Here is a 15,530-nt window from a genome sequence, read left to right as displayed (position 1 = left end):
AAATTTACAATATCAAGAATGGAGCTCTGTGTGCTCCAGCCGTCGACTTCTAATCGCAAAAGCGATGAGCTCAGTACTACTATATGCTGCTCCAGTTTGGATACAGGCACAAGACATAACCTATACCAGACCAATAATTGCGCTGTTTAAACTCACAGTTATAAGAGTAACAAATGCTTTCCGATCTAAGTATACCGGCTAAAGACATCCATGTAGACGAGTTCATGAGATTTTATGAGCTATCAGCACCAATCACAGAAATCTAAAAGAGAGAGAGAAAGATCATAATTATATGGTGGCAACGGTCAGCCTAAGAACGGTGAACCTGCAGACTTATACCTGATATCCGGGAACTGGATTTCCACCTGGCCCAAATATTAAGCGGGCATGGGCGTTTCAGAAGCTATCTATACAAATTTCAAAATGACGTTAGTCCGTATTGTTCGATGTATATGGAGTCAATAGAAGACTCTGAACACGTATTTTTCCACTGTCCTCGGTTTCCACACATAAGGGAAAATTTAGATACAGCACCAGGTAGTACTTAGTTTAAGGAAAACAAAACAGCAAAAAATGTCGTCATATCTACACAGCAGTTGTTTACGCTTGCACATTGAATCCGCAAGTCGCTTTTTCGATCGTCGTTCCGCTACACTGATACGCTGCTATCAACAGTTTGTTTAACTAAATAATTAAATTGAATTTGAGCTACACTTATTATAGAAACATAAATTCGTTTAATTTATATTGATTTTCCAAAAATACCAAAATTTCTATTAATAATTTATTATATTCATTTTTATTCCACTTTTAATAAGTAAACAAATTTCACAATCAGCTGTCAAAATTCACAAATCTACCGTCTGTCACCATAAAATTTCAATGGGAATTAACGTTGCTTAATGCGTATTAATTTTGCTCGTCTGTCAGGGTTATTGCGCAGTTCACTGACCAACGGATAGATTTCGATATATTGGGTTGTCAAAAAAGTCTTGCGGTATTTTTATTAAATTTTTTTTTTTTTATTGAATTTGAAATGAATTTTTGATCACTCATGCCCAGCTTTTGACCGATGCTACTGCTGCTACTATGCCGGTCTCTTTCGACCTCTACACCAGAACGAAAACGTTGAAACCATCGTTGTGCGGTGGAAATAGAAAATGTATCGGGTCCATAAACTGCACAAATTTTATAGGCGGCTTGAGATGCATTTTTGCTTTTATCGTAGTAGTACTGTAAAATATGCCGTATTTTCTCTTTATTTTGCTCCAAGTTTGCGACGCGCGGGGAATGAGCTTTCCAAAAAGGTAAAGCATGACGCGATGCGACGAATAAAACTAGAACTACGCGCTTTCAGCGCCAACTAGCGAAAATACCGCAAGCCTTTTTTGACAACCTAATATATTTTCGATTTTGCAGTTTCAATGATTTCGAAATTAGCGCCATCTATTAGCCACGGAATGTATTTTATCGAGTCGGCATGCAAGTTCAACTGCATTCAAAATTTAATTTTCGATACGGTTTCAATGATTTCAATGTAATAATTTTCGATCGAATTGTCAAGTTTTTCGGACAAAACGGATTCAATAATTAGACCCATTCATTTTATGATTTTATATAAGGGGTATTCTCTTGCTCTTGCAAAACCCGGTGCACGGTGCAAGCATTGCAGATTTACAACGGCACAACAACAAACACACGCAGAAAAATATTTGCAAGGGCTGTGAAATATGTCAGACCAAAACCCATGTATATTAGCGTGCACTGTCACGCAAAAATAAAATTGCAACCATGTTGTAGTTGCCATTTTACATAAAGACATATTACGTCGTTAAATTGTTGAGAAAGGTAAATTTTAATTATATTTTATAATTTCTATTTAAATTATAAAGTTTTGTTACAGTTTTTTTGTTAAAAATGCATGCAGAAGGTGCGCCAATTCACAATAGCCTTGCACAATAGTCATTTACAATAAATTGACTGAATCAGTCGCTCATATATCACTAGATTCTGCAATGGGTGCTCTCGTGCCATTGTATATTTCGGTGTAGTATTTTTGTAATCTGCAATCTTGCAAGAGCGAGAGAATACCCCTATAGTATTATGTTTCAATATTACATCGAGTGTAAAACTGTAGCATTGATTATCAGGGGTGTTGTGGAATCTGATAGATGTCGGAATCAGAATTGAAACCGATCAAAAAAGCAGTAGGTGTCATGAATTCAGATATTATTGGTTTGATGTTCGAAACAGAATTTGAATGGGTTTTGGGCGTCACGGAAACCAATTTTATCGGTTTTGCTGTCAGAAACAAATAAAGAAGATAGACGCACACAGTTTTGAAATATAGGGTGATTTTTTAAGAGCTTGATAACTTTTTTTAAAAAAAAAACGCATAAAATTTGCAAAATCTCATCGGTTCTTTATTTGAAACGTTAGATTGGTTCATGACATTTACTTTTTGAAGATAATTTCATTTAAATGTTGACCGCGGCTGCGTCTTAGGTGGTCCATTCGGAAAGTCCAATTTTGGGCAACTTTTTCGAGCATTTCGGCCGGAATAGCCCGAATTTCTTCGGAAATGTTGTCTTCCAAAGCTGGAATAGTTGCTGGCTTATTTCTGTAGACTTTAGACTTGACGTAGCCCCACAAAAAATAGTCTAAAGGCGTTAAATCGCATGATCTTGGTGGCCAACTTACGGGTCCATTTCTTGAGATGAATTGTTGTCCGAAGTTTTCCCTCAAAATGGCCATAGAATCGCGAGCTGTGTGGCATGTAGCGCCATCTTGTTGAAACCACATGTCAACCAAGTTCAGTTCTTCCATTTTTGGCAACAAAAAGTTTGTTAGCATCGAACGATAGCGATCGCCATTCACCGTAACGTTGCGTCCAACAGCATCTTTGAAAAAATACGGTCCAATGATTCCACCAGCGTACAAACCACACCAAACAGTGCATTTTTCGGGATGCATGGGCAGTTCTTGAACGGCTTCTGGTTGCTCTTCACCCCAAATGCGGCAATTTTGCTTATTTACGTAGCCATTCAACCAGAAATGAGCCTCATCGCTGAACAAAATTTGTCGATAAAACACATTTCGAACCGAACACTGATTTTGGTAATAAAATTCAATGATTTGCAAGCGTTGCTCGTTAGTAAGTCTATTCATGATGAAATGTCAAAGCATACTGAGCATCTTTCTCTTTGACACCATGTCTGAAATCCCACGTGATCTGTCAAATACTAATGCATGAAAATCCTAACCTCAAAAAAATCACCCGTTATAAGTTAAGAAATCAAGTTATTTTATTGTTACGAATTAACTCATAATTATTTCTATAGAAGAAAACATAAGAATAAAACACGAAATGTCTTAATTATTGAGTTTTCTAGAAAAAATGCGGATATTTAAGAGGTTGCCTTAGAGGCTTAATAAAGTAGATTTTTTGGGGTTTTTTTGGGAGGGAAATAAATAATTGATTAAAGCGAAATTTCTTGGGTTTATAGTTATATATTCAAACATCTTCCGAAAATTTTTTTGATAAGAAATCTTTTACATTTTGCCTTTGGGAAGCAATTGTCAGATGCTTCTCGCATGTGTATATGCCAGACAGCGGGCAGGACGCAGGTCGGGATTTCTATCGGAAACAATAAAATCAAAGAGATTCATATTATTTAATAACTTATGTTCAAATTAAACTAGGAAAATAAAAAAAAAGTGTAAAATTCTAAAAAGTTTTAAAATTTAAAAAAAGTGGTTTTGGATTACAAAAATTTTACTTTGAATATATGTTCAAACTTAACTTTTCTTAGTTATTTTAGTTTAAATAGACGATAATTTAATGCCAAAGATAAAAAACTTTGCCTCAATTCCATATGCCGTTCAGTTTTTTTTTTACTCTGCCCGCCAATTAAGAAAAATCGCAAAAATGAAAAACCGAGAAGTCGCGCGTCAAAGTTTTCGCTCTCTGCCCAAACGCTCCTATATATATGTATCTGCTAGACGCTCGGTCATTATTTCTCTTCTAGCTTCGACAATATTTCGAATTCCCATCTATGACTTTAGGGAAATATTCCTAATAATTTTTAAAGAAAAGTTAAATTTTTTGAATGTTCTAAAGCAGGTTCTCCTCTTAAAGAAGATTTACAAAACAACAAACGTAATTTACCACCCAAATGCGTCTTTATTCATTCGATAAATATTATCCCTTAAAATCTTTCTTTAACTCGGAACTCATTAAAAACTTTAAAGGGATTGCTTCCAAATGTATTCATTTGAAAGTTTTGTCACATTAGTAAACAGCTGATTCGAATATGGGTTTTGCGTATGTTCGAATAGACAAAAATTCAATCAGATTATGTGACACCATTTAAAATCAGAATTGGTTCGCAATTCTGACAGCTAAGCAATTCTGTCTTGGATTCCACAACACCCTTGATTATTGATTTGATATTCGAAACAGAATTTGTATCGGTTTTGGGTGTCACGGAAACAAATTTTATCGGTTTTGCTTTCAGAAACAATGCAAGAAGATAGTCGCACACGGATTTGAAATGTAAGTTAAGAAATCAAGTTACTTTATTGTTACGAATTGATTTATCTTTATTTCTATAGGGGAAAACAAACAGAAAACACAAAATGTCTTAATCATTGAATTTTTGGAAAAAATATCCGGGTATTTAAATATATTAATTTAATGCCAAAGATAATAAACTTTGCCCCTATTCCATATGACGTTCAGTTTTTTTTTATCCTGCCCGCCAATTAGGGTTGCACCTTTTTTTTGCAGTTAAAGTACATTGGTTATTATAGGTAAGAAAAAAAAAAATACATACTATCAAAATAAAGTATAATTTATTTTTCTTTATTATTATATTTAAAAACATATTTTTTATTGCTTTTTGCAATTTGTATCAAATTAGCATTTTTACTGAACAATTGCACAGCATCTTTACATTCTATATTTAAATTAAAATAAATAAGTAATTAATTTTTTATCAAATTCAGAGACGCTTTGTTTCTTTCATCTCGCCATTTGCTATTCATCACAGAAAAAACTCTTTCTGTGAATGCTGACCTGGCGGGAATAGACAATAAAAATGAAATTACCTTATACAAGTTTAAAAAATTATCATCACTCATATTAAATACCTGCTGCCATTTTTGTGCAGTTGATAGCTCTGCAAAACCCTTAGAAGTACATAATTGATTATAAACTTAGTTTAATAAAGCGATTTCTCCATAAAGATCATCCATGTCCACATTAAGTTTTTGCAGATTTAAATTTTCAATTATGTTTACAATATTGTCAAATTCTATATTACTCTTTAAATATATATTACCCAGTGTAAATAACCAGTTCGTGTTATTAAAATCAAACCATTTATTCAGGTACACTAGGGATTCGTCAATAAATAATAAAAAATTCCCGTGAATTTTTCTAGTCAGTTCCGGTGAAGATAACAGTTTAATTTTGTTGCCTGTTTCATAGCCAAAAAACAGATCTTGTTTTCTTTGTGTTAATTGATTTCTAAGATTAACCATAATCCCATAAATATCTAAAATTGTTATGCAATTGCCTTCAAGACATATCACAGCTTTATTAAATAAATTTAATAAGTGACTACAAAAATGCAAATAAATTTCAATCATATCATTCTCGGTATCACTGAGCATCAATAAATCTTGTATAACTATTGCACAATGGTCTAAACTTAAAAAGTAGCTTTTAATAGGTGACCAATTTAATAATAATGTATCAACGCATGGCAAAAGAGAGAGCCATCTAGTTCCCACATGGCGTCTTATTTCATGAAAGTCTCCATCTACTGATGCTACACATTTTTTCAGCTCCTCTCTTCTTACAGCAGAATGTGAAAAATGTGCATAAATTTTTAAAATCACATTTCTATGTCATGTGATAATTGTAACAAACGAGTGTTTGAGTGATGTGGCGCCGACGAGTGGCAACATCGATTCAGCACTAAATTACCAATCTATAAATTTCGTTTAACAAATTCATCGACTAAACTTTACAAAATCTCAAAGCAATCAAATCATGCGAAATAAAGTATTTTTGCGAACTTTATTTTTCTCATAAAGTGTAGAGTACAATTACCTGAAATAACGTAAACTACTGTTTAATCCAAACAAATACTCCTCTGCATTACTCCCACAAATTACAAAAAGTAATAGAGGCGTAATGTAGAGGAGTATAAACCGCCCCAACTTCACGCAACAGGCGAAAAAGGAGGAAAAAAGAAGACAACTTTCCCGCGCTTTTTGCCTTTAGGCATATTGTTATCCCGCCAACAGCAGCGAACATACAAGCGAAACATAGTACATAGCGAATTGAGCGATATACAAGTGGAATACAAAGTTTAATATAATAAAACAAACACAGTGAACACAACAAGTGAACAATATAAAAAAAGTGAAGGTACAACCTAACTACTACACAAAACAATACGGAGACAACCCAGGAATCCACCAACATTACTCATCAAGCACCCACAACGAGGGAATACACCCAGCGTACAAAAAGGAAATTGAACTCGCAACAGGTTACCTCAATAAAATAAATTAACATAGAATTACGTACTTATATATACAAGTAACACATTTAGCCAATATTAGTTACACACACACACACTCATATATTTGTAAAAACGAATGAAATATTAAATCACTATTTTATAACGTTTACACTAAAACAATTATCTTTTAATTAATCGTAATCGGCCCCATACGTCGACATACCCCGACAACTACTTTATAATAAAGTACGGGTGGCAAGCCTACCGCCAATTAAGAAAAATCGCAAAAATGAAAAACCGAGAAGTGGCGCGTCAAAGTTTTCGCTTTCTGCGCAAACGCTCTTTTATTATACATATGTATCTGCTAGACGCTCGGTCATTATTTCTGTTGAATTCTAAATACAACTCTGCAAACCAATCCTGTACTCTTATAGTATACATATGTACATAACATGTCTATGTACTGTAACAGTACATTAGATCATACGATTATTGTAAAACGGCAGTCTGAATAAATGCGTTAATAATATCGGTCTGCGCGAAAACTGTTACAAAGGTTATGTGTCCAGATAGATGTGGGTTTCAAGTATAAGAATATTTAAGTTACGATAATTCGGTTAATTTGCTCATCCGGCGTCAAAAGCAATAAACGCGGTAAAATGGCTAATGCTATAGCTAGCGTCGAAAAATTTAGTGGCGACAATTATGCCACTTGGAGCATCCAAATGAAAAGCCTTCTCATCACTCTGGATTTGTGGAGTGCTGTTCCGGAAAAGTGCCCAGAAGCGGAATCAGAAGAGGCAGCCTGGCTTCTGTGCGACAGGAAGGCACTTGCGACCAAAGTGCAACAGCGGAGAAACAGTTTTCTTAGCAAATGATATAAGGCGACACACTGTAAATAAAAGAAGCGTCAACAGCAGCAGTAGCAGTGGCAGAGGTATGGGTAGCGAGTTCATGCTCTGAACACAAAACGACGACAGACGACAAACGACATCTGTCAAATATTACACACGTTCTTATGGACACTTATTTTGACGACGACACGAATACACGACTGTAGGCCGACAGTTGTCATTCTCGCTAACTCCTATTTGCCAACGACAGTAAAATGGAAGAAGAGAGATGAGGAAGAGTGGTGATGCCACTAATATGTAAAATGTAAAATTATTCACAGCTCTTACAAACTTGACGTTATTTTACAAATAAGAGCATAAAATAGCTCTATTATAGCTCTATTTTACCATTTGTAATAACAATTGATAATTTAAAACAAATAAATTTACCTATTCACTTATTTTTTGCATACAAAATTTCACTTTGAACAAAATATTAAAATTTCATTGAAGTGCAAGGTATTAGTATGGCCACAACGAAATTGTGTACATGCAAAATGGACAGCTGCGTTGTTTTGTGTACATGCATTGTTTTGTTTTCATTTCACTTTCGTACTGTCGTTTGTCGTCTGTCGTCGTTTTGTGTTCAGCATATCAGCGTCGGTAGCAGCAAAAGTGCTGACAGCTATAGTGATAATAGAACGAAAATGAAGGTAAAAGGAAGAGCTAACGAAAGTCGAATTTCCAGTAATAACAACAACAACGTACGGTGCTATAAGTGTGGACGTAGAGGTCATATACATACGCTCTCAGTGCTTTGTCGCAGGTAACAACGCGCTAGTACATGACAAAACTTGGTCACTATTTGAGAAGGAAAGAAATTTAAACGGCATTTGGATTACTGACAGCGGCGCAACGTCTCATATGTGCAATAATGCAAAATTTGTTAGTTCTCTTGTTCGTGATAAACATAAAATTATTTTAGCATCAAGTAACTATATTTATGCACAAGGGAAAGCAACAGTTGTTTTGAGGACAAAATACACAACAATACATTTAAGAGACGTATGGTACGTTCCAAATCTATATTCCAATTTCTTTTCAATCGGTAAAGCCGCTGAAAGTGAAAACGTAATTAAATTTGAAGAAAATAGTGCTTTGGCAATTTTAACTGCTAAATTAGAAAACGGCATGTATATTGGCTAACATAAAAAGAAACGCGGATAGTGTTAATGCGATTAGTGAATGCGCAAGTAATTGGCACAGGCGGTTCGGTCATCTTAACATAAACGATTTAAACAAATGATCAAAAATGAATATGGTGAATGGTTTAAACATTAAAATTCCGAAAATCCTTGACTGCTTGACTTGTGCGGTGTGTAAAATTCACAGTGTTCTCTATGCCAACTATAGCAATGTTTATTCGAAAAATGTTTTAGACTTAGTACATACAGATTTATACAGGCCAATGAGTGTGAGTTCGGTTGGCGGTGCATCGTATTTTATTTCATTAATAGACGATTCTTCGAGGCATATGGTGGTTTATTTTTTAAAAAGAAAATCGGATGCATTCGACATGTTTAAACTTTTTGCTGCGACCGCGGAGAAGCAGACAGGCCGCAAAATTAAAACATTACGTAGTGATAATGGAAAGGAATTTATTAATTCTCAATTTAAGACACTTTTAAATGAAAATGGCATCGGCATCAAACTACTGTACCATACAGCCCTCAACAAAATGGTGTGACCGAAAGAGCCAATAGAACATTAGTTGAAATGTCGCGTTGTTTAATAAATTCGTCAAATTTACCCCAATCGTTATGGGCGGAAGCCGTCAACACGGCAGTGTATATTAGAAATAGGTGTCCAACAAAAGTTTTATGTGCGGTTACACCGTACGAGAAATGGCACGACCGAAAGCCGTCAGTTTCACATTTACGTACGTTTGGTTGCGATGCCGTGGTTCTACAGAAGGGTCTGAAACCACGCGGTAGTAAATTTTTGCCTAAAGGTGTAAAGGTTAAATTCGTAGGTTATCAAGAAGCTACGAAAGGATACCGACTTATTAATTTACAGACAAATCAAATCACAATCGCGCGTGATGTAATTTTTTTTTTAAGTCTTTTGAATTACATAAAAAGAATAATGATGGAGACGAAAAACCATTTCTTGTTGAAATAAATAAACAAACAATTAACGAAAGAACAACTCAAGTAAATAGCAAGAATTTAGAAAACGAGAATTATGAGCAAGATGGGCGAAATGAGCCAGAAAGCGAGTCTGAGTCCGACTATGAAGAGGTTGCTGTAGGTAACATTAAGAGAAAGCGAGGAAGACCTAAATTCGTACGTTCAGGCGGAGTAGGTAGGCCGAAGAAAGTTTATTGTGCAGGCCTTCTCCCGAGATGCTAAGTTCTATTGTTGAAAATCCTGGCACTGTTACTGAGGCACTAAATTCAAAAGAAGCAGATAGCTGGAAAGCGAGAATGTCGGAAGAATACGATTCGTTGATGCGAAATGGAACGTGGGACTTAGTGGATAGGCCATATAACAGCAATTTAATCGGATGCAAATGGGTTTTTGCAATAAAGCGCAAACCTGACGGTTCTATTGAGAAGTTTAAGGCGAGGTTAGTTGCACTAGGCTGTTCGCAGAAGTATAACGTCGATTATTGCTAAACATTTGCACCAGTGGTCCCCCATTCCACAATTCGGTTAATATTGGCATTGGCAGCAAGGCATAAGTTGTTGGTCAACCACATTGACATCGTTGTGGTATATCTAAACGGTGATTTGGAGGAGACGGTGTATATGTGTCAACCTCCAATGTTTCAAGATGCAAGCATTCCAAACAAGGTATGCAAGCTTAAAAAGGCTTTGTACGGTCTGAAGCAAGCCGGTCGTGAGTGGAACAAAAAAGTAACGCAAAGGTGCAAATCAGACCCATCGGTATATATACGACGTTGTAATAACAAGGTGAGCATCATCGGTATATACGTAGACGATATGATTTTGGCTTGCTCAAACAAAGAAGAAATGCAGAACATAATAGATGTTTTAAATCAGAAAATTGAGGCGGTCGATCGCGGTCCAATATCTTTTTATTTGGGTATGGAAGTAGAGCGCGATGGTGATCGTGGTGATATAACAATACATCAAACACGATATGCTACGGAACTTATACGGCAGTGGGGCATGACAGATTGCAAACCATCGGCAACTACATGGGCTCCAGGGACGATACTTAAGAGGTGTGAAAAAATTGCGGCAATTTGGAGACAAAAGCGTACCAAAGCTTAATTGGTGGGCTTATGTACCTGTATATAATCTATCGCCCAGATATTGCGCATGTGGTATCAAAGTTTTCTCAGTATAACTCGCATCCGCATAAAGAGCATATGCAAGCTGCTAAATACGTGCTTCGATATCTGAAGAAAGTTCCAAATGGTAAACTTAAATTTTCCGCTAATTTTAAAAAATTTGTATGTTTCACAGACGCAGACTAGGGTAGCGATAGTATAGACAGAAAATCGTACACAGGTTATTTCGTTACGATGGCCGGTGGAGATATATCTTAGGAGTCAAGAAAGCAGTCTGTGGTTGCGTTGCGTTTCAATCCCCCCCGAAATTAATGCGATTAAATTTTTTTTTATAATATAAATATGCTTAAATGTATTTTTTAGAAGCAGAGAAATCATGTAAAAAGTTAGTCTCAATTATTATTTGTATCTATGTCTGTATATGCTTTACTACTGAACTAACGACAATCTTTATAGATAGGTACGCATATATTTTGTGGCACGCTTGCTTTATCGTTTTTGTTCTTATGAAATTTTAATGTACGGTACTTTTTTTGCTTGTTTTTTGTTACTAGACAAATTGAACGCTCTAATGTGGACGCATATTTTGTTTTGTTTCATCTTCGCTTGCAACTTTGGTAAGTCGTAGTTCAGGCACGGCAACTTTGTTGCTCATTTTCGGCAATTCCTCTTTTGGAATTGCCCATCGCGTTCACACACAGCAACTCCATCCCATGTATTTGTTTTTGTAGGCTGTGAAACAAGAGTACTAAAATACTAAGAAGAATGAGAACACAAAGCGAATTGCCCGAGCACGAGCAACTCGGTGCCCTTCCCCTTTCCTCGTCGCTCTCTCTCCCACAAACTACGAATTGCCGCAACAAAAGTTGCCGTATTTGAAAGACGACTAAGCATGCAAGTTTGTTTTGCCATTTCCTTCTTTGTAAATTTTAATAACGGTTCTTATTTCGCGCATATGATCACATATTTAATCAATTTTGTCACTTTTGAAGTGCGTTTAACAGTGGCAAGTTCGTTATAGTTAATTTGGTTAATAATATTGTTAAGTTTGCTTGAATAAATAAAAAGTTTTAGTTTATTTTATTGATTAGATAAGTAAAGTGCAATGTTATGTTGTTAGAAAGAAGTTGTGTTGTATTCGTAGGCAAACTAAATTTTTTTAAATAGTTTTGTGATGTCGAAGCGTTCAAGCAACAACACACTTTTCAAATACTTGGAAAAAAAAACAAAAAAATGATGAAAGTGCTAAGGAACCAGAACCAGATCAGTGTTCATCAGTGTCTACTGATAGCTCAACTCCTATTATTTCTGTCTCCGCCACTACCAGTTCTTCTGGAGACGAAACTACGTTTAACCCGCTTGACAAATTGGATTTAGGATCTTATGCTAATTCAAAACAAAAAATTTATGATGAACTAAAATATGCGTTATTGAAAAAACCTTGAGTACCAGAGAAATCTTACAAATTCCCAATCACAGACGACAAAAGACATTTGAAATTTCAGCACAAATCTTCTTCTTAATTGGCGTAGACACCGCTTACGCGATTATAGCCGAGTCAACAACAGCGCGCCAATCGTTTCTTCTCTTCGCTACGTGGCGCCAATTGGATATTCCAAGCGAAGCCAGGTCCTTCTCCACTTGGTCCTTCCAACGGAGTGGAGGTCTTCCTCTTCCTCTGGTTCCCCCGGCGGGTACTGCGTCGAATACTTTCAGAGCTGGAGTGTTTTCATCTATCCGGACAACATGACCTAGCCAGCGTAGCCGCTGTCTTTTAATTCGCTGAACTATGTCAATGTCGTCGTATATCTCGTACAGCTCATCGTTCCATCGAATGCGATATTCGCCGTGGCCAACGCGCAAAGGACCATAAATCTTTCGCAGAACTTTTCTCTCGAAAACTCGCAACGTCGACTCATCCGCTGTTGACATCGTCCAAGCCTCTGCACCATATAGCAGGACGAGAATTATGAGAGACTTATAGAGTTTGGTTTTTGTCTGTCGAGAGAGGACTTTGCTTCTCAATTGCCTACTCAGTCCGAAGTAGCACCTGTTGGCAAGAGTTATCCTGCGTTGGATTTCTAGGCTGACATTGTTGGTGGTGTTTACGCTGGTTCCAAGATAGACGAAATTATCTACAACTTCAAAGTTATGACTGTCAACAGTGACGTGGGGGCCAAGTCGCGAGTGCGACGACTGTTTGTTTGATGACAGGAGATATTTCGTCTTGCCCTCGTTCACTGCCAGACCCATTTGCGTTGCTTCCTTGTCCAACCTGGAGAAAGCAGAACTAACGGCGCGGGTGTTGAGGCCGATGATATCAATATCATCGGCATACGCCAGCAGCTGTACACTCTTATAGAAGATTGTACCTGCTCGATTAAGTTCTGCAGCTCGAACTATTTTCTCCAGCAGCAGATTGAAAAAGTCGCACGATAGGGAGTCGCCTTGTCTGAAACTTCGTTTGGTATCGAACGGCTCGGAGAGGTTCTTCCCGATCCTGACGGAGCTTTTGGTGCCGCTCAACGTCAGTTTACACAGCCGTATCAGTTTTGCGGGGATACCAAATTCAGACATCGCGGCATAAAGGCAGCTCCTTTTCGTGCTGTCGAAAGCAGCTTTGAAATCGACGAAGAGGTGGTGTGTGTCGATTCTCCTTTCACGGGTCTTTTCCAAGATTTGGCGCATGGTAAATATCTGGTCGGTTGTTGATTTGCCAGGTCTAAAGCCACACTGATAAGGTCCAATCAGTTCGTTGACGGTGGGCTTTAATCTTTCACACAATACGCTCGATAGAACCTTATATGCGATGTTGAGGAGGCTAATCCCACGGTAGTTGGCGCAGATTGTGGGGTCTCCTTTTTTATGGATTGGGCATAGCACACTTAAATTCCAGTCGTTGGGCATGCTTTCGTCCGACCATATTTTGCAAAGAAGCTGATGAATGCGTCTTATCTGCTCTTCGCCGCCGTGTTTGAATAGCTCGGCCGGCATCGGCCCCTGCCGCTTTGTTGTTCTTCAGGCGGGTGATTGCTATTCGAACTTCTTCGTGGTCGGGTAATGGAACGTCTGCTCCATCGTCATCGATTGGGGAATCGGGTTCGCCTTCTCCCGGTGTTGTGCTTTCACTGCCATTCAGCAGGCTGGAGAAGTGTTCCCTCCATAATATAAGTATGCTCTGGGCATCGGTAACTAGATCACCTTTGGGGGTTCTACAAGAGTATGCTCCGGTCTTGAAACCTTCTGTAAGCCGCCGCATCTTTTCGTAGAATTTTCGAGCATTACCCCTGTCGGCCAGCTTATCGAGCTGTTCGAACTCACGCATTTCTGCCTCTTTCTTCTTCTGTCTGCAAATGCATCTCGCTTCCCTCTTCAACCCTCGGTATCTATCCCATCCCGCACGTGTTGTGGTCGATCGTAACGTTGCGAGGTAGGCAGCCTGTTTTCTCTCCGCGGCGACACGGCACTCCTCGTCGTATCAGCTGTTCTTTTGCACTTTCCGAAAACCAATGGTTTCCGTAGCAGCTGTACGTAAGGAGTTTGAAATGCCGTCCCACAGTTCCCTTATACCGAATTGTTGATGAGTGCTCTCAGAGAGCAGGAGTACAAACCGAGTAGAAAAACGTTCGGCTGTCTGTTGTGATTGCAGCTTCTCAACGTCGAACCTTCCTTGTGTTTGTTGGCGTGCGTTTTTTGCTGCACAGAGGCGGGTGCGAATTTTAGCTGCAACAATATAGTGGTCCGAGTCGATGTTAGGACCTCGGAGCGCACGCACATCTAAAACACTGGAGACGTGTCTTCCGTCTATCACAACATGATCGATCTGGTTGGTGGTTTTTCGATCCGGAGACAGCCAGGTAGCTTGATGTATCTTCTTATGCTGGAATCTAGTACTACAGACAACCATATTTCGGGCCCCGGCGAAGTCGATCAGCCTCAACCCATTTGGGGATGTTTCGTCGTGGAGGCTGAATTTACCGACCGTAGTGCCAAAGATACCTTCTTTACCCACCCTGGCGTTAAAGTCGCCAAGCACGATTTTGACATCGTGGCGGGGGCATCTCTCATAAGTGCGCTCCAAGCACTCATAAAAGGCATCTTTGGTCACATCGTCCTTCTCTTCCGTCGGGGCGTGGGCGCAAATCAGCGATATGTTGAAGAACCTCGCTTTGATGCGGATTGTGGCTAGACGTTCATTCACCGCAGTGAATGATAGTACTCGGCGACGGAGTCTCTCTCCCACCACGAATCCAACACCAAACTTGCGCTCCTTTATATGGCCACTGTAGTAAATGTCACAAGGACCTACTCGTCTCTGTCCTTGTCCCGTCCACCGCATTTCTTGGACGGCGGTGATGTCAGCCTTTATTTTCACGAGGACATCAACTAGCTGGGCAGCGGCACCTTCCCAATTAAGGGACCGGACATTCCAGGTGCATGCCTTCAAATCATAGTCCTTATTTCGTTTGCCATGGTCGTCATCAAAAGGGGGGTCACTCATCCGAGGCTTGTTGTTCCTTTTCATTGGGGTTTTTTTTTACGTGGCGGGTCCCAAACCCAGCGCACAACCCTATGCAGGGGATGTTTCGCCTTCTCACGTTAGCTCGCCTTCAAGCGGATGTTCTTAGGCTACCCAGAAGATACTTGGTCAAAGACCGGAAGTCGTGAGCTGCTTGAGTCATATGCAAAAGAATCGTTTCTGGCCACTCCCAAGTGAATGGCGATCAGAGAACTTTCCTCACTTGCGTGAACTTCTACACATGACTCCATCCTCCTTTCAGCACAAATGGTTCGATCAATTCTCCTGGCTGGTCTATACCTTAGAAAAGCCTGAAGGTGCTTT

At 38.5% G+C, this 15,530-nt stretch overlaps 1 protein-coding gene across 1 annotated transcript in view; it reads right to left on the bottom strand.

Moving 5' to 3' along the window:
* The window catches only part of LOC125776631 (uncharacterized), a 58,397-nt gene that overhangs the window by 11,208 nt on the left and 31,659 nt on the right, over positions 1-15,530 (bottom strand). The window contains exon 2 of the mRNA XM_049450071.1: positions 9-262. The gene's annotated coding sequence lies outside the window, so the exon portion shown is untranslated. The remainder of the gene's footprint in view (positions 1-8; positions 263-15,530) is intronic.

Source organism: Bactrocera dorsalis, chromosome 2, assembly GCF_023373825.1.
Source record: "Bactrocera dorsalis isolate Fly_Bdor chromosome 2, ASM2337382v1, whole genome shotgun sequence".
NCBI classification, from domain to species: domain Eukaryota; kingdom Metazoa; phylum Arthropoda; class Insecta; order Diptera; family Tephritidae; genus Bactrocera; species Bactrocera dorsalis.
Note: the sequence above shows the minus strand (reverse complement) of the source record. Positions and strands in the feature narration are given on the sequence as shown.